At 38.0% G+C, this 20522-nt stretch overlaps 1 pseudogene; it reads right to left on the reverse strand.

Moving 5' to 3' along the window:
* Positions 1–832: 832 nt before the first annotated feature.
* On the reverse strand, positions 833–1828 carry LOC110308477 (PRELI domain-containing protein 1, mitochondrial pseudogene; annotated as a pseudogene).
* Between the last annotated feature and the right edge of the window lie 18694 nt (positions 1829–20522).

A 20522-nucleotide genomic window follows, 5' to 3' on the forward strand; every position in this document is an offset into this window, starting at 1 on the left:
TCTTTTCCCTGTTCAAATACAGGCCTCCTGCTTCGCTAATATTTTTGTGTGATTGGACAGGGAAAATTCTGTCACATATAATATATATTGTAGCCTAGAACAACTAGGAAATTATATAAGTCAATATCCTAATGAACATTATAAACAAATAAAATGTAGTCTATTTTCTGTTAGGACAGCACCAGCATATTCCAAATGAATCTGCACCCCAGGGTCCATGAAATTATGAGCATATTTTGAATCTCAGCACAATTATGAAACCAGTTAGTGAACTTGCTCTGGCTAGAGATGTTGGATTGTGGATTCTTTTTAGTGCTATTCCAGCACTGGTATTCTAAGGGGGCACTGTGACATTTTCATTTCAGCTCTCATTACACACCAATAGAAGACTATTTCTGGAGCAAACGAGAATTAATTTACAGGCACATTCCCACACTGTGTTCCTAGGCTCACTGGCCTCTGTAAGGGAAAGATGCTTGCTGCTCTGCATTGAGACAGAAGCCCTGAGAAAATACAAAAGGTGAGAACACTGCAGCATGTGCTCCAGTAGGTGCAGGGAAAATAAGTGGTGCCAAACAGACTATGAAGTCGGTAAGAATGAGAGACTGAATATGATGAGCTATGTGTGCCTAAAGCACAGCAAACTGGATACATAATTCTGGAGAAAGATCAAAGAAGAGGCTCCAGTCTTTATTCCCTCAGAACAATGATTTTAAGTGAGAGATTTAAGTTCCCTCAAGGACAGTGTGGCATTATTGTGTTTCAATTAATAAAAGAACTGTTACTTTAAAAGAAATATCAAATACACTGAGGAGAAAGGACAGCATTTGAGCTAATGAAACTGCTGCTGATATAACTTGGTTGCATCCTTGGTGGCCAGGCCCTTGGCCTTCTCTGCCACTGCCAGTGCCATCTCCTTTGCTTTCTCTTTGGACACTTTGGCTGTATCAATAAGAGTTTGCCTCACTTTGTTGCCTGGCCAAGATGTACATAAATCCCTTCATTGTCTTGGTCACACTGCTTTTGAACTGGGCAAGACAAAATTCTCTGACAGCTCTAGAGACCAAATAAGTTAGAGAGACAGACGCTTCTCCACAAATTTTGGCCCAGCTTCTGTTGTCAGAGTTCACACAGTAAACACAAAACACATCTTACATGTTTACAACACCACTTCTGCCACCAACAGCCAAGTTTGGTTGATGGTCCGAGTGAAGGTGGTCACGGTCTGATTCTGTGGGTTCATAATAGAGTCCTCCTGGGATGTACCCTGAGCAAGCAACTATGGCAGGAAATGTGTGCTCTGCCCAGCGTGGCATCTGTTAGTATTAGTCAGGAGTCTCTGGGACAGAAGTTTCTGGTTACCAGTCACCTTCTGATGTACTTAACTTTGGTTAAGACAAATTTGCTATAGGAATCCTGGTAACATTGCCAGAAGGCAGCAAACAGCTGGCCCCAGAAACTTCAGACCATGCTCTGCCTCAAGAAATACTTCTCTATCTTCCTGACCTGGATGAGTTCAACTCCCTTGCAGCATCAGGGTGAAGAGCCTCTGGGTTGCAGGTTTGTGGCTAGGTGCCCATCCACCAGATTCCCAACTCAGTGACCACCATGCTCAGGTACCAACTGCTGTCATGAGAGGGAGGGTACAGGAGAGAATATGGTTGTTTTGTTTTGTTTTTTGGATTGATTTTTGTTTGTGTTTGTATTCCTTACTCAGATGCAGTAACACTCACAATTCAGAGAACTAAGGTGGAATCGTAGCTTATACCTGTAATCCATGCCAGAAGGAAGGAGATTTAAGGTCATTCTTGTATACATGATAAGACATGGTGTAGCTTGGAATATGTAAGACTGCCCCCAAAGCTAAATTTTACCCTGAAACTTAAAGACCATGGAACCTCTAAAGTTTTGGTATATTTCATATTATGATAATGGTATGAGCTCATTGAGATAAACAAGAAAGGTGTTATTATAGTTTCAAGTGATGTCATCTTGACAACATGTAGGATGCCATAGCTTTACTGGTAAAGTTGCAAACAAAGATAAAAGTACTTGGGAAGTCAGACTTTCAATTGACAACTTGCCCTAATAAGCTGAGCCAGCATATGCCTTTGAGGAATTTCTTTTCATTGCTAATTGATATAGGCACTTTCTGTGTGTCAAACTAGTGTGGGTAGTAACATAGCTAGGCAGGCAGGCCTGAGCGGTTTAGGAGATGTATCTGGATGAGCATGAGAACAAGCCAGTAAGTGGTAGTCCTTGTTCGTCCTCCATTGGTTCCTGATTCAAGCTCCATTGAGTTCCTGTTTTGGCTTCCCTTGCTGATGTACTGTATATTATAAGTTAAAATAATCCCTTTCCTCTCAGAATTGACTTTGGTCATGGCAGTTTTCACAGCAATAGGAAAATAAGGGACAGTAGATCAATGATGATCATAAATGAAATATTAAAATGTATTTGTTTTATGTAACATTAGGAAGAAACTGATAATGGTACATTTCCAGGAAGACATGGGAGAGCAAATGGAACCCTTAACACGAATCATAAATCAACTGGCATTGTCAGAACATAATCTGTCACAACACAGTAGGGAGACATTTTCATTTAGTTCTCTATATAGTTCATCATTTTTTTAACCATTGCCTTGGTAGTCTCATGTATTTCAGGCTACTATTTAGCTGTTTATGACCTTGAACCTGCTTCCTTTAAACAAGGATTGAAGGCCTAAGCAACCAAGCCCAGCACCGTTCTCTGTGCTGTGGATCCTTACTCAAGACATAAGGCTGCAGCCTGTTTTTTGAAGGACATATTTTTCATTATGGAATGTTGTAGAATAAATCTCTACATGTAAGTGGTACTTTGTGCTAATATATTTGAATAGACACAAAATAAACACCTTGACCATGAAACATTTAGGCAAGCTCTTTCTGAATAAACATATTTAATGTCTCTAATATCTCAGGGTGAATCTTTTTTTTTTTGAATTTTTTTATTACGTATTTTCCTCAATTACATTTCCAATGCTATCCCAAAAGTCCCCCATACCCTCCCCCCCACTTGTCTACCCACCCATTCCCACTTTTTGGCCCTGACATTCCCCTGTACTGGGGCATATAAAGTTTGCATGTTCAATGGACCTCTCTTTCCAGTGATGGCCTACTAGGCCATCTTTTGATACATATGCAGCTAGAGTCAAGAGCTCCGGGGTACTGGTTAGTTCATAATGTTGTTCCACCTATAGGGTTGCAGATCCCATTAGCTCCTTGGGTACTTTCTCTAGCTCCTCCGTTGGGGGCCCTGTGATCCATCCAATAGCTGACTGTGAGCATCCACTTCTGTGTTTGCTAGGCCCCGGCCTAGTCTCACAAGAGACAGCTATATCAGGGTCCTTTCAGCAAAATCTTGCTAGTATATGCAATGGTGTCATCATTTGGAGGCTAATTATGGGATGGATCCCTGGATATGGCAGTCTCTAGATGTTCCATCCTTTTGTCTCAGCTCCAAACTTTGTCTCTGTAACTCCTTCCATGGGTGATTGTTTCCAATTCTAAGAAGGGGCAAAGTGTCCACATTGGTCTTCGTTCTTCTTCAGTTTCATGTGTTTTACAAATTGTCTCTTATACCTCGGGTATACCAAGTTTCTGGGCTAATATCCACTTATTAGTGAGTCCATATCATTTGAGTTCTTTTGTGATTGTGTTACCTCACTCAGGATGATGCCCTCCAAGTCCAACCATTTAGGGAAGTCCATTCATTTCCACCCATGATTTTAACTTTAAATTTAAAAAATAAATAAATAAAGTCAGAAAGTCATAAGTAATGAGCATGTAATACCTGGATGTGTGTTTTTCAATTCCAATGAACTTTAAGGTGTATTTAGCATACAAGATGGCTTTATGCATATCTTCATACATTAGATTATCATTTGTGAGAATAGGTGAATTGGCTACTTAAGGTTGCTATGATAATATGTATCAAATCAAATGCAAAAGAAGAAGCAAAAAGAGCCTCAGTCTTCACACCCAGGATCTCCACTCAGTCCTTACACTCAGTCTTCACACTCAGTATTTGTACATAGCCTTTATACTCCAGTATTTACACTTAGTATCCACGCTCAGTATTCACAATCAGTATTCACACCCATCTTTTGCACTTACTATTCACACTCAGTATTACTCAGTATTTCTTTGTAGGTGGCCTTCTGTATTCTGATCTCACCAATCCCTTAAACTACCTTAGAGGTACTGGGTTATTGTTTAACCTCTCTAAGATAAGTGTTTACATTTCTTTCTATGTAAATAGAAACAACATATATATGGATCCCATACTTATTTCCTAGAACTAAGAAAGAGAGAATAACATAAGAAAACAAGTGTGTACTATCACTATCATATCTAATTGGGCGTCCATGGAGATGATGCTTTATTTAAGGAATCAGGGAGTTGCAGGCCACAAAACCTTCACAGTCTAATCACCACATTCCTGGCTTCCCATTTGTTTTATTTTGGGCACATTCTTGCACCATTTTAATGCTTAATTCTGTACAGAACATTTTGTTAAATTCACTTGTCAGACAAGGCAAAACATCCCACAAATAAATAAACTTTAGTACTTCAAAGCAAAATGTCTATTTTTAAAAGTTATCTTAAAATATAAAATGACCAGTGAAGTTTTCAGTGTTTCTATGTGCGGTTTGCACATCTATGCACATCTGAACAAGATGTTAGAAAAGACAAGCCAAAGTTCTAAATAATCAGTGGAAACAGAAACGAGAAATTAAGAAACAGCAGACTGAATAAAACACTTTACTGAAAAGGCCACCTGAATGGAAGGAGAGAGACAGTGGTTATATACCTAATGAAGGACAGCAAATGTGAAACCGGACCATATATATATATATATATATATATATATATATATATATATATATATATGGCAGGCAGAGTCAAATAGAAATCCATTTTGTGTATGCTTATCTAAAAATTAATTTTTAAAAATGGGAAAGGAGATTGTAATTGATTACAGAAATCCCCTGGATAGATTGAAATCAACTGAAGAACTCTGAGATCAGACCTTCTGCTGTGCAGTGTAATGTAGCAGAAAATCAAACAGTAGTTGGTTTCTACCCACAAGCTGTAAAAAGCTGGTCTGACAGTAGTGCTGGGTAAGAAGCAGGGTTCAAAATCCTAAGAATACCCACAACAAATGATCAGGATTGGCTTCCTTATTGCCTTAGATACCACACGCTTCAAAATATTTTTCATAGACAAGAAATGATCTTACATATGATTTGTAAGCATTTCAGATAAGGCTAGTTGGGGAAACTGACATAAAGTGATAAATAAAATCCTCAACCTTGTTGCTCTAGCAAATTTTATTCTGGAAAATGTCTTCTTTTTTGCAACTTCTCATTTTCAAAACCACTTTTTAATTTTTCCCCTTAATTATAATACATCTAAAGGGGTTTTTATGTCGCATGTTAAATATGGGATCAAGATAATTTAAATCTAGGACTACAGAATAAGGAGTAGAGTTTGTTATCAGTGGAGGCATTGATGCAGATTTTCCTTTTCTGAACTGAGGAAGATTCCAAGCCTATTTCTAAATTAAGAATTTGTAAATCAACTTTGACTATTTTTTTTTTTTGAGACAAGGTCTTACTGTATAGTCCAGAATGCCTCAAAGTTTTAAGATAATACTCCTGTCTCAGAGAGCATCACTCTCGGAATGCAAGCCCATGCTCCCTTAAACACACTCTTAGTGTATTGCCTTTGCAAATATAAGTTATCACAGCCATCTCTTCTAAGTTAAGCATAAAAATAAAAGAATATTTATCTAACAGAAAAAATAAACTAAGAAAAAGGTAAGCCCCCAAGTGTAAAACATTATAAACAATGAAAGAATAACTAGTACTCAAAGTTTCTGGCTTTCTCCTTATGCAAATATTATTGAAAACCATGAATATGCAAATAAAGATCCTTATTTATGACACAAAGCTAAGACACACAATACAGTGATTATCATCCTTTGTATATATTCAGCTATAACAAGACTGATATGTAAGCAAAATGAATCACAATCAGGAATAGTACTCTATCATTCACAATAAAAGCAGGCAACCAGCATCTATGGGCATGTGGGAATAGGGGAGGCTTGGCATAACAGACTGAGATTTCTATCTAGGAGAATGCTTGCATATAACATAAATTCTATAGGCAATGACAAAAATAAAACAAACTAAAAATGCTATACTCCCATTATTTAAGAGACTAAAACTGTTCTGTGTACATTTTTTTTGTCCTTGAAAAAGGTAAATCTATCCAGGATTAAGTATCTGAAGAAGTTTGGTAATCTATTCTGAAAGACTTTTTTGCTAAAAGCCAAATTGTGACTAAATCTGTCCTCATTATTTTCAAGAAGCTAATATACCCAAATAAGTTTGGAAGTGGCTAGGGAACCTCCTATTTCCTTAAAAATTAATGATTTTTTTTAAAATACCATTATGTCTACTAAGAAGCACTGACTTCAAAATATCAATCACAAACCTCACATAAAACATGCTCATAAGTTGTGTCTTTTTAAACACTAAACTATAACAATGATTGAGGTAATAATAAACTAAAATATTCATGTAAAAGTAACTGGCTATAGAAGCTAGAGAAATTGCCATTGATATTTGTTGTTTATAGGGTCATTTCAGTAGAGAGCCTGTCTCTACTGTCTAGTATGTGAAAGTTTAAATGAAAACTGTTCACTACAGACTTTGGTAGTATAACACTTGGTCCCCAAATGTTGATCGTGTTCTTGAGCAAACTCACACAACTTTCAGTTTGCTTTCTCTGCTTGAATGCAATCGAAAGTCTGAGGACTTGGGTTCCTGTGCATGCAGGCAAGCCATGCTGTCCCTGTCCCTGGCTGCTATTTTCCCACCATGATAAACTCTTATTTCTCTGGTACTAGAAACAAAAATAAACTGCATTAAGTCAATCTTGGTGATAGTATTTTATCACAACAACCAAAAGTAACTAATACAGCTGTTGGTACAGGAAAGGAATATTGCTGTGAAAACTGGACCATATTAGTCTTTGAGGAAAGTTGAAATTTTCAATATTTTGGACTGGTGAAGTGATTGAATGCTATGAGCAGATCTTAAGGCCCTTTCTCCTTGGAGCTTGGATGACTATAGTGCTGAGAACCATGCAGACCGGGAGACTCTCTCAGGAGATTTATAAAGGAAAATAACATTTTAAACAAATGACCTAAAGACCATTTGTATGACTTTTTTTTTTTTTTTGTCAAAAGATTTATTTGCTTTCTTCTCATGTCCCAAGAACTTGACTGAGTCTAAATTTAAAAGTAATGGAATAAATTTTAGGGCAAGGCAAGTGGGGAGAAAAAATACAAAATGTAGAAATTGAGGGAGAGATAACACTAGGAAGCTTAATAATATTGCATCCAAGGCGTGTGCTGAAAGAAAGGCTGTACCTGAATGAGCACCTTCAGGGAACAGCCTCCTGCTTTGCATTGGGACAGTGCCCACCCAGCTAAGCCTAATGGATTTCTGCTACTAAATAATGACTACATAAAGAAGCTGCTGATCTTGTGATTTCAGGAGGCCAGATCCCATCCCAAACTGCATCAGCATTGAGCAGTGTTGACCTCATTGTACAGGCTTTAGAAGCATGAAGGATGCAAGAATGAAGGGGTCAGGCTTATTTCTCCAGGATTTGAGAATGTGACTGTCTTAGTTAGGGTTTTACTGCTGTGAACAGATACCAGGACCAAGGCAAGTCTTATAAAAAGCAACATTTAATTGGGGCTGGCTTACAGGTTCAGAGGTTCAGTCCATTATCATCAAGGTTGGAGCATGGCAGTATCCAGGCAGGCATGGTGCAGGAGGAGCTGAGAGTTCTATGTCTTCATCCAAATGCTGCTAGTGGAAGACTGACTTCCAGGCAACTAGGGTGAGGATCTTATACCCACACCCACAGTGACACACCCATTCCAACCAGGCCACACCTATTCCAACAAGGTCACACCTTCAGATGGTGCCACTCCCTGGTCCAGTGATATACAAACCATCACATTCCACTCCCTGGTCCCCATAGACTTGTTCAAAAACAAGAGTCTATGGGGGCCATACTTAAACATAGCATAATGCAAAATGCATTTAGTCCAACTTTCAAAGTCCTCATCCTCTATAACAGTTGCAACAATGTTAAAAGTCCAAAGTTCAAGGTCTCTTCTGAGATTCATTCAACTTAATTAACTGTAATCCCCAAAGCAAGGCAGGAAACCAGCTGGGCAAACTCCAAACTCTGCATCTCCATGGCTGATGTCAAAGCGGTCTTCAGATCTCCACTCCTTTTTCATCTTTGTTGATTGCAACAAACTGCTTTCTCCTGGGCTGGTTCTACTCCCTGTTAGCAGCTTTCCTCAGCATGTATCCCATGGCTCTGGCATCTTTAACATCTGTGAGTCTCCAAGGCAATTTCAATGTTACAGCTTCTTGTTTCAGTGTCTGGTATTCCACTTGATCTTTTGGACTCCTCCTAAGGGCTGGCCTCACTTTTCCAGCTCTGCCCTCTGTAGCACTCTAAGCTCAGGATGATCCACTCCACTACGGCTGCTGTTCTTGGTGATCATCCCATGGTACTGACATCTCCAATACATTGGGGTGTTCCACTCCAACTAGGCTTCACCAATAGCCTCTCATAGGCTCTCTTCAGGGTGCCAAGCCTCAAATTCTTTGCATGACCCCTTCAGTCCTGGGCCATCAACTACAGCTGAGGCTTCACTTTCTCCAATGGCCTTCCCTGGCCTCTCACAGTGCTAAGCCTCAGCTTCTCTCCATGATCCCTTCATTCCTTCACAAGCAGTACCACCTGAGTGACTCTTACACATTACCAAGTCCAGCCGCAGCATGAGGTACAACCTCGGGTATCTCTGGAACACAGCTTCTTTGTGCTCCCAGAAAACAATGTCCAGAAGATTTCACCTCAGTGATGCTGGTCTCTTCTTAATCACTGCTAATTCCTTAGCTCCAGCTAACCACCATCAATTTTCCCAGTAGTTCCTTCCATTCTTAACTCTAGAGCCAGAGCCACGTGGCTGAAGCTGCCGAGTTCTGCTGCTTACAGGAACTAGAACATGATCCCCTTGTACTATTACATTATCATTAGCTTTATGTTTTCTAAATCCTTCACTGCCTAAGCTTGGCTATCCTGGTTCTTGCTCTGTAGATTGACCTTGAATGTAGAGATCAGTATTCGATTAAAGGTGTGTACCACCATGCCTGGATCTAATTAAGCTGGGTAGAATCTTGCCCCAAGGTCCCACTCCCTTAATCTGTTATCTCCTAGAACACAAGATTTTGCTCCATTTCACTTCCTGGTACTCCTTTAATATTCGAACAATTTATTTTATATTTTGCCTTTCTAAGCTTGCTATGCTTGTTCAAACTTCTCTTTGTGAGACTTAACCAGAGAACAAAATCTCTGCTGGGCTTTTTTGAAACTTCTTTTGTCAATGCAATTAATCCAAGTCTCTTCACCTTAGCCTCAGGCAAACTTTTCAGACAAGGGCAAAAAGTAGCCACACTCTTCACCAAAATACCACAAAACCAGTCTTTATGCCACATTCTGAAATTCTTCTCCTTTGAAATCTCTTGGGCCAGGTCAACACAGTTCAAATTACTCCCAGCAATTAAGTCTTCCATATTCCTACTAGGATGACCCATTAAGCCCCATTTAAAGCATTCCATTGCTTTCCAAATACAAAGTCCCCAAATCCACATTCTTTCGAATAAAAACATGGTCAGGCCTATCACAGCAATACCCCACTCCTGGTACCAATTTGTCTTAGTTAGGGTTTTACTGCTGTGAACAGATACCAGGACCAAGGCAAGTCTTATAAAAAGCAACATTTAATTGGGGCTGGCTTACAGGTTCAGAGGTTCAGTCCATTATTATCAAGGTTGGAGCATGGCAGTATCCAGGCAGGCATGGTGCAGGAGGAGCTGAGAGTTCTATGTCTTCATCCAAATGCTGCTAGTGGAAGACTGACTTCCAGGCAACTAGGGTGAGGATCTTATACCCACACCCACAGTGACACACCCATTCCAACCAGGCCACACCTATTCCAACAAGGTCACACCTTCAGATGGTGCCACTCCCTGGTCCAGTGATATACAAACCATCACAGTGACTAAGGCCTGGCAGCATGTAGTAAAGGAGACCCTGTGAAAAAGCCCTAAGAAAAGGGAAATTGGAAAAGGGGGGGCAACATTTGAAATGTAAATAAATAAAATAACCAAGAAAGAAAGAAAGAAAGAAAGAAAGAAAGAAAGAAAGAAAGAAAGAAAGAAAGAACCCTAAGAAGGTAGGAGTCTATTGTTTGTAGCGCTGAAAATGGAACCTGGTTTGTGTTGGAGACCTGGAAATGTTATAGGAGCTATAGCTGTGAAACCTCTTCAAAGAGAGCTGCATATAGGGAGTAGAACCAACCCAGGAGAGAAATGCATATTGTAGGCAGCAAAGCTGAAGGGGCAAGCCATCTATGTTCTTCAATACCAGACAAAGAGATTTGGTGTTTCTCTGTTGGGCTCAGACTGTACTGCAGTTGTTCTTCCTATGGGGTTGCAAACACTTTCACCTCCTTCAGTCTTTTCTCTAGCTCCTCCATTGGGATCCTTGGAAGTCTTTCTATATTAATGTGTTGGGTTTAATATACAATTTAAGCTTTACTAATGTTTCTTTTACAAATGTGAGTGCTCTTGCATTTGAGATATTTATGCTCAGAATTGTTCAGCAAGAAGGATATCTTGTTGGATTATTTTCTATGATGAGTATGAAGTGTACTGCCCCATGTCTTTTGACTGATTTTGGTTGAAAGTCTATTTTAGCTGATATTAGAATGGCTACTTCAGCTTGCTTCTTGTTGCCTTTTACTCTGAGGTAATGTCTATTATTATAGACATTTCAACACAATTCTTTACAGACCTTGAAAGATCAATTTTCAACTTCATGTGCAAAACCAAAAAGTATAGGATAGCTCAAACAATCCTGTACAATAAAAGTATTTATTGAGGTATCACCATCCCTGATTTCACGCTGTACTACAGAGCAATAGTAATAAAACACTCATAGTATTGGCATAAAAAAATAAACAGATAGATCAATGAAATAGAATAAAAGAGCTGGAAATAATCCCACAAATCTATGAACACTTGATATTTGACAAAGAAGCCAAAACTATATGCCACAGACCGGGCCTAATCGCCCCCCCTCATCCATGGAATCAGGGGTTCCAGCAGATGGGCATAGAGTCGGTGGGAATGGGATGACAAACAGACACGACACCAGAGAGTGTGCTGAATCTGAATGTAATTTGACAAATAGAGCATCAAACTTTTTATACAGAAGAAAATAGGGAAGTTAGGTGACACACCAGCAAGGCACAACGAGGTTACTGGATTCTTACACAAAGCAGAGAAATGCAAACATGGAAGGACTGGCAGGGACCAACTGGCATAAAATATAATGTTACAACTGGGATCAAAAACAGCTCCACTTAAGATCCACTTAATCTTAGAAGCCAGGGGCTTCTTTGTGCCCTTGCCATAGTTCCTGTTCTAGTCTACTGCATAGTCCACCTTCCCCCTAGGCTATTGTAAATACTCGTATATGGGTGTAACTCAGCTATCTATAGTTCTAAGTATCTAGTCTGGTTCCGCCTTAGATCACAAACTTCCTTCTTCCTAAATAATGGTAAAATCATGTGTAGGGCAGTGACTTAGCTCTCCATGCCCAGGGTAGGCTCAAGGACTGCCTAGAATCTAACTTAGCTATATGTCAAATAGAGGCACTTATAATAAAGCAATATTAAGGGAAAGCACACAGATCTGTTTACCAACTAACGCAAGGACATTGGAGCATTCGTAATACAGGTTGCTACTATTCCAGGAGACTAAGTTTCCATGAACTTTTCACCTTGAGACAGTGCCCAGGTTTTTGGGGCCTGTCGTGCTTGTCACTACTTAGTGGATGTAGCAATTATACAGTGGAAAAATGAAAGTATCTATTACCCTACACAAAACTCAAGCCCAAGTAGATCAGAGACCTCAGCATAACTGCACACTAAATTTAATAGAATAGGAAGTGGGGAACTGGCCAGGTGGTGGTGAATTAAAGGCACATGCCTTTAATCCCAACACTTGAGAGGCAGAGGCAGGTAGATTTCTGAGTTTGAGGCTAGCCTGGTCTACAAAGTGAGTTCCAAGACAGCCAGGGCTACACAGAGAAACCCTGTCTCGAAAAACCAGGAAAAAAAAAAGTGGGAACTGTCTTAAATTCACTGGCACAGGATATAAATTTCTGAACATGACAATAGCAGCTCAGGATAAGATCAACAATTAATAAGTAAGACTTCATGAAACTGAAAAGCTTTTGCAAAGCTAAGAACACAATCAGTAGGACAAAACAGCAGCCTACTGATCTTCACCAACCCTGAATTGACAGCCAAAATATATAAAGAACTCAAGAAATTAGATATCACCAAGCCAAGTTACACAATTGAAAAATGAGGTACAGACCTAAACAGAATTCTCAACAGAGGAATCTCAAATGGCTGAGAATCACTTAAAGAAATGCCCATTGTCTTTAGTCATCAAGGAAATGCAAATCAAAATGACCCTAAGATTTCACCTTACACCAATCAGAATGGTTAAGATAAAAAACTCAACTGACAGCACATGCTAGCAAGGATGTGGAGCAATGTGAACAGTCCTTCATTGCTGGTGGGAGTGCAAACAGGTACAAAACACTTTGGAAATCAGATTTGCAGTTTCTTAGAAAATTGGAAATATTTTTACATCAGGACCCACTATCCCACTCCTGGGCATAGGTGTAAAATGTTCCCTCACTATACAACAGGGATGCTTGCTTAACTATATCCATACCAGCTTTATTCATAATAGCCCAAAACTGGAAACAACCAAGATGTGCCTCAACTAATGAACTGATAAAGAAAATGGCATGTGTTTACACAATGAGATACTATTCAGCTATTAAAAACATAGATATCATGAAACTTGCAGGAAGATGGATGAAACTGGAGAATAAGACCCAGAAAGATAGATATGGTATGTACTCACTTAAAAGTAGATATTAGCCATAAAGTGCATGATAAACATGCCACAATCCTCAAGTCCAAAATAACTGGGTAATAAGGAGAACCCAAGGAAGGATTTGTGAATCTCACTAAAAAATGGAAGCAAAATAATCAATGTATGTGGATGGAGAGAGGGAACTTTGTGGAAGAGGGGTTGAGGAGAGGAAACTGGGTTATCAGGTGTGGAGGGAGGACTGGGTGTGAGAAAGGAAATCACTGGGGAATCTCTTTGGGACCAGCTGGAGGCCTTGGACTGGGGAGGCTATGAGGCATCTATCCAGGTGACCCTCGCTGAGATTCCTACCAGCATGGGATATAGAGACTGAAGTGCCTATCTCATGTAGCCAGATAGGGCTTCCAGTGGAGGAAGACTTACATCAACCAACCCACAAAATTTTCAACCCAAAACATGTCCTGCTTAAAAGATACACAGGGATAAAGATGGAGCACAGACTAAGGAAACAGCCAACCAATGATTTTCCCAACTTGAGCTCCATCCCATGTGAGAGAGCTAACCCTGACACTAATAATAATACTCGGTTAAGCTTGCACACAGGAGCTTAGCGTAATTGTCTCCTGAGATGTTTCATTCTGCACCAGATGGAAACAGTTGTAGAGATCGACAGCTAAATATCAGGTAGAGTGGAAGGAACCATTTGGAAGAGTGGAAAATAGAAGAGGGGTCAAGAACACCACAAGAAGACCTACACAATCAATTAACCTGAGCCCATGGAGGCTCACAGAGACTGAACCACCAATCAAAGATAGTTCAGGAGCTGGATCTAGGTTCCCTACACATTTTTAGCAGACATACAGCTTAGTCTTCACATGGGTCCCCCAAAAATTAGAGCAGGGGCTGACTCTGACTCTGTTGCTAGCCAAGATCCCCTTCCCCTTCTTGTACTACCTGGATGCGATTCAATGGGAGAGGATAGCCTAGTCCTACTGGAACTAGATGTCCCAGCATAGAGTGGTGCCCAAGGGGGGCTTCCCCTTCTCCTTAGAGAAAAGGAATGGGATAGTTGGGAAGGGGCTGTTGAGGGCAGGATTGAGAGGGGAAGAGAGAGGGGGCTATGATCCAGATGTTAATTGAATTTAAAAATGTATTGAAAAATTCTTCTAATGTGAAGTTGTATCATAAAGTTATTGTATATTTAAGATTTTTCCTTTGACTCTAAAAAATTAAACAACAAAGCATAAATACCTGAAAAAAAAATAGACATGTCCCAGTGGCTATTGTTCATCATATTTTTACTTAGGAATCTTTGGGCAGACTTGCAAGGTGGTTTGGAGTTTTAAATGATAGTTTTATGTGAGATTAAAAAAAATAACCAAATGTCTTTGAAAATCCTGTTAATATCTGTTTCTCTATTTTCATTTTAACTTAGCACAATGAGTACAGTGTACATGGGTAAATTGTTCCTCTAGTACAGCATTGCCACAGTTAGAACTTTGAATTTGGCTTCTTAAAAGAAACAAGAAGGATCCTTTTTTACATTCAGCCTGTTTTAAAGGTCCATGGGAATCTCTTTGGTTGGCTGTGCTTCCCATCAATATTTTGTATCTGCAGAAGATGGGAAATTATATATATTTATAGTTACATCATAAATGGTATATTTGATTGTTTTATGCTGTCTTATCTCTGTTTTTTAAAACCTGAGTTTTTGCACTGAAACATAATGGGAAGAAAATACCTGGCTGATATAGACATTGTAACCCTAGAGAAGAAAATGTGATTACTTGAAGAGAATAGGAAGTAAAACTAGCAAACCAGTCCCTGTGCACCCACCGAAGCTGGTGTGTGTGCCAACTGTGTGGACTTGTGCTTCGAGACCTGGTCACATGAAGCCACATGACTGAGAGCTATGCTAATCATCAACCAAAGCATTCCTTCCTAGAGACATGGTCTCGTGGTTACTTGGTTGCTCACTGTTTTTTTTTTTTTTTTTTTTTTGAGTTTCATACATTAACTCACCTTGATGTTTAGAAGATTACCTTTTCATTTAATATATTTTGTTGATTTGATATGTTTCATACCACAACTTTCTCAACACTTAGAATTGCCTCACATATTTGAAAATAGTATCTTCAAGCAAATCATCATGAATAGTAACTAATAATATTTAAGAGTCAAAGTAAGGCCATTGGAAGAACTAACAACCTCTTCTCTGGCTGAACTACCTCACTTCATTCTTGTATAACATTTGGTGGGAGTAAGGCCATAAAGAAGTTCAATGAGGCCAAATAGTACATGTTTGACCTTAGACCCTGAATATGTGTACAGTATAGCACATTATAAAATGTGGTCTCAAAACAGCCTTGTAATGCATAAAAAAATTAACCATTTCTATTGCTCTTCAAAGAATTAATGTGTTTTTAAAAAATCCATAAAACCTGAAGGAATTTTATAGGTCCTAAAGGAATAAATATAACTGAGTGGAGTCCTATGAAGGCCCATGTTGCAATACAGGAAAGACTCTTGTGATTATCAGGTATATCACTTTTACAAGTATATTTTCAGTTACTTGTATTTTGTAGCTTTATCTCTAAAATTTATTGGAGTAAATTATTATTTTTAATAGCTCTGCAAAGAGAGAAATCAAGTAGAGTTTTATGACTTAAAAGCAATTTTTCTTTAACAGCTTTTTATTCATAAGAAACTAACTTTTCCATAATTTAAGAATAAAATTGGGCTTTCTGGTGACATTCTTGGGTTAATATAAAAAAGCCCTTTATGTACAGATACAAAATTAAAATTATCATTGTCTGGGTTTTTCCTCAGGTTGAACTGGATGTGAGCTGTCTTCATGCTCACATTCTACCTAGAAGGTACTAAAGAGTAATTAGTGTTTGAAATCAGAGTAGATAAAATCTTGAAATATTGGATTGAAAGATGAAAATGTATTACTCAGCCACTTATAGTAGGACATCAGCTGGGTGCCATCTTTCCTGGTAATTACTACAGTGGTCTGCTTGTGAAGTTCAGCTTTAGTACTTAAGGAAAAAAATCCACACTTTGTGCTGATTCTCCTTAAAGCAGTATTCCTTAATATGAATAAGCAATTGCCTAAAGTACATTAGTTGAAATTATTAGTTGATTAATAGAAACTTAGAATATTCTCATTTCTAACTTCAACTTTGAGTATTGAATGCAATATTAGTATTCCATATGTGTATTTATGAAAAATTAATTTCTGTAATAGACTGATTCAAAGTCACTTTCTGTGCACAGTCACACAAATTAATAAAATGTGCTGGCTATATTATTTTCAGTTATGAAAACTTGCCACACAGCAAGAAAATAGCCCCAAGCTACATAAAGTCCTGATTTGTTTCTATTAAATTCTGGTCATTCATCTTGTACATATTAGTATTAACATCGTGTCTTTTCAGATTAGCTTCTCTCTGAAGTCACAAACTGATCTTGAGGAAAAGGAAGCAGTGTCCAATGAAAATTCTTAGATTTTGTTTGGAAAGCGTGTTTCTGTGAACCAAAATAGCATATCATAGACATAACTATCCATGAAGCTCATTTTCCTTCTTTCTGTATGTCTGTATTATTTCATCAAGGATCATGAAGTAAATCATATAGGTAAATATGTTTCTATGTGACAGAAATAATGAAGATATGAAGACGATTGAAAATAAATAAAAGTAATTTAAAGGCTTCCTTGAAAATATGAGCTAGGCTGATTATTGAAAGTGACAGAAGACACTATGCAATGAATAATATTTTAAATGTGCTATTTTTATGTCTGGAAGAATTCAGCATAGACTCAAAGAAGCACAGAAATTTCTTAGGCAAATAGTCTTCAGAGAAACCGTATGATTAAGGAGACACAGTAAAATTCCTAACTAAAATAGGAAAAGGAACAAAGTTCAGCAAGTGGCTTGAAAATTAATTAAAGTAAATAAGATGTTTAGAATGGTTCTAATTACAAATAAAGAGGTGCTATGTAAACAAAAATTTAATATAGTACACTAGGAATAAGTTAAGCTAAAAACCTTAATCTAATGAGAAATACTATATACAATGAAGATTGTTGTGCTAGGTGGAAGACCTGTAGTAAGTATATTAATTTATGTCGTCAAAGTTGGTATACTGAGATCTATAGAAAATTTCATTCTTTTGAATAAACTATGTAGGTATATCTTATTGATGCTTAAGTTATTACTCTTTAATGAAGACTAGGCTGCAGATTCATGACAAATCAATAATCTACTCTTAAATTGTAAGTCTCTCATTGTCAATGAAGCTAATTGATTTACTTGTTAGCTATAGTCTTCTGTGGCATTCAGAAAGAATGTCTGTGTGTAATTTTCTCTCACAATTTCTCGGGGCTGGCGAACACAGCAGAGTGGCTCCTGAAGCACCTTAGGAACAATTTATGCACTGATTAATCATTCATCAATGACTATTACCTCCAGAAAACTGGGTAAGTAGTTAGCATGCTAGAACAAAAAGATTGGAAATAAATAGTAAACGACAAAATACAATGAAGAAAAATGTTCCCCTCTCTTGATTTTAATATAGCATACAGTATGTTTTCTCATCAATGTGATGAAATGATTCAAAGACAACTTGTTAGAAGAAAAGTTTATTTGGGCTCATGACATCAGAAGACTATATCAGTCATGTTAAGGAAGGCATGATCAGCTGGGGGAGTAGTGTAGTCTTTGTTATGTTGACAGCTCTATACCTGGTGAAAAACAGGAAGCAAAGACATAGATTGGAAGCGTAGGTGGGTAGCACCTTCAAAGACCTGTAATTAGTGATGGGCATTCTTCAGTCAAGCATGACTTCCCAAAGGCTCCTCAGCCTGCCAAATCATGCAAAAAAGCTAGGAACAAACAAATAGAATGTGAGACTATAGCAGGCATTTCAGAATCAGAATTTCAACATAAAAGTAATGCTTAACTAGATTGGAAATTGTCCTGAAATGGTAATATAAGTTATATAATATATTTCAGCCATATATACACATATATTTAATATCTATAATATTATGGTGTGTGTGTATGTGTGTGTGTGTGTGTGTGTGTGTGTGTGTGTTTTCCAAACAGGTCAAACTACATAGTTCTATCAGTCCTGGAACTGACTATCTAGACAAAGTTGCCCTCCAACTAATAGACATCTGCCTGCTTCTGTCTCTCAGTTGCTGGTATTAAAGGTGTGTACCAGTACCCCCTGCTCAGTCAGTTATTTAGATAGGAAGTCATAAGATATAAAAAGTGTATTACAATTTAGCTCTAGTTTGGATCAAATTCAGCATGGTATTTGAGTGCTTCAAATTTCATTTAAAAAGTTATTTTGATAAAGTCTTATTAGTTTTTTCATGGAAAATGACGTCATGGTTCTAAGTTCTACCTGAAGATGCTATTTCAGTAAACCTTTAGACAGCTTCATATCATCTATAAGACTTTCACCAAGGAAACCCTGTGATGAGAGGACTGTGGTAATTGGAGTTAATTAATGAAAGGAAAGACTCCTATGACCTTAAAAATTTCTTCCAATGTCCAATAGCCAAGAAAAAGGTCCATTATCAGACTACTAAAGTTTGCAAAGCACAAGTTTTCATGTAAATGTGTTCTACTTTACCTAATATCTCAAACTATCTGCAGAGAACTCTGTTCTCTAATGAATTCTTAATAACTAAGGCTGCCCATAGACTTTACCTCAGGCTATTTATGCTGCTTTTCCATGTCCAGTCTGTCTATATGATGGGGCTGGTTCTACTGATGTTAGGAAGGACCAGTACTCAATTTTCATGCACTGTGTGGTGTCATCTTACAGAATTTCAGGCTAAAGATTAGCTGCCTGATTTTTTTTGAATATCCATTCCAAACATTCTTAGTTGTTGTTATATCAGTTAACTTCATGTTCCAATACTTGCTTAACTCATAGAGCTAACAGCATATCACTAAACTAGGTTGCTCATCTTAGTAGAATTCTAGCATCCAACGACAGTGATTTGAATTAACAATAAATAATTACTTAGAAAGCCTGATAAGCATTAGGGTTGATAACCAATATTAAATGTGTGAGTTGTATTTAATTTTGTATACACATTCCTCAAATTTTTTGTTGACTATTTACACTATATAACTTACCTTTTGAAAAGTGATACCCATTGACATTTTTTACATGTCTTGATAGAAATCTAAATAGCTTTCAGTGCTATTACTATCATAGTTTCACTTCTTGAATGTGATGTGATCAAATGTGGAAATCTAGTACTCAAATGTCAGCTGTATCTATGAAGATGCACATAGAAAAATACCACAAGTATAGATAAACAGAGTTAAAATGTCATACATATTGTGACAACATCTTTAAAGAATGTGAGCAGATTCTCAAAAAGAGTATCACATGGAATCTGGGTGTTGTGGAACTCACCTCCAGTCCCAGCATTTGGCTGGTGGAGGTAAGAGGATTAGAAAGTCAAGATTATCCTGAGAAGCATGGGCTACCTGAGACCCTGCCTCAGTAAAACCTAAGGCACAGCCAGCGAGATGGCACAGTGATTAAAATAAAAGTTGTACTCCCCTAAAGACCTGAATTGGTTTCTGAAACTCACATAAAACTAGGTCACTGTATCTGTATTCCCAACCACTCCTAAAATATAGCAGGAGATAGAGACTGGAGAGGCTTCTGGAAGCTCCTGGTCTAGCTAAGCCAAAAAGATGAAATACATGGCAGCAGAAACAGCAAAAGGGACCTCATCTCAACAAGGTGGACGGCAAGGGGAGACAACAAAATGTTGTCCTTTGATTTTCTTATATGCTCTGTAGCAAAAATGTTCCTGTACATTCATATTCATTCACTCATACATGCAAAGAAAATAAACTGCAAAGTGAGAATACTCAGGAATATGAGACAAAAAAACGTACCCTGAATAGTCATAACATCTATTTGGGGTAAAAATAGTGTGTGTGTGTGTGTGTGTGTGTGTGTGTGTGTGTGTGTGTGTGTTCCTCCTGTTGTATGATTTCCCAAGCTCTGCTTTGGAGTACTGAGTGACATCTCTTACTACTCCTGTCCTTGTCCTTGAAAGCATGTGCTATGGACATGGTTTATTCTACAAAATATTCCTATGAAGGATTTAATTAAACTGTTATTTCCAATCAATAAAAGCACATTATAACCTGAAGATAATTTTATGGTTCAGATAACCTAGTATTGTCTTCCCTAAAATCTGAAATCTACGTGTGTAAAATCTAAACAAATAACTAGTTGTATAAATCCCCGATGTCTCTTTCCAGACTACGATAAGATTATATGATGTACACCCTTTGATTTTCCTGCTCCTCCCAGTCTACTCTCCACATTGCTGACTGGGGCTCTGTATTTG

Source organism: Mus caroli, unplaced genomic scaffold (assembly GCF_978045245.1).
Source record: "Mus caroli unplaced genomic scaffold, Mus_caroli_1 scaffold_15, whole genome shotgun sequence".
Lineage (NCBI taxonomy): Eukaryota > Metazoa > Chordata > Mammalia > Rodentia > Muridae > Mus > Mus caroli.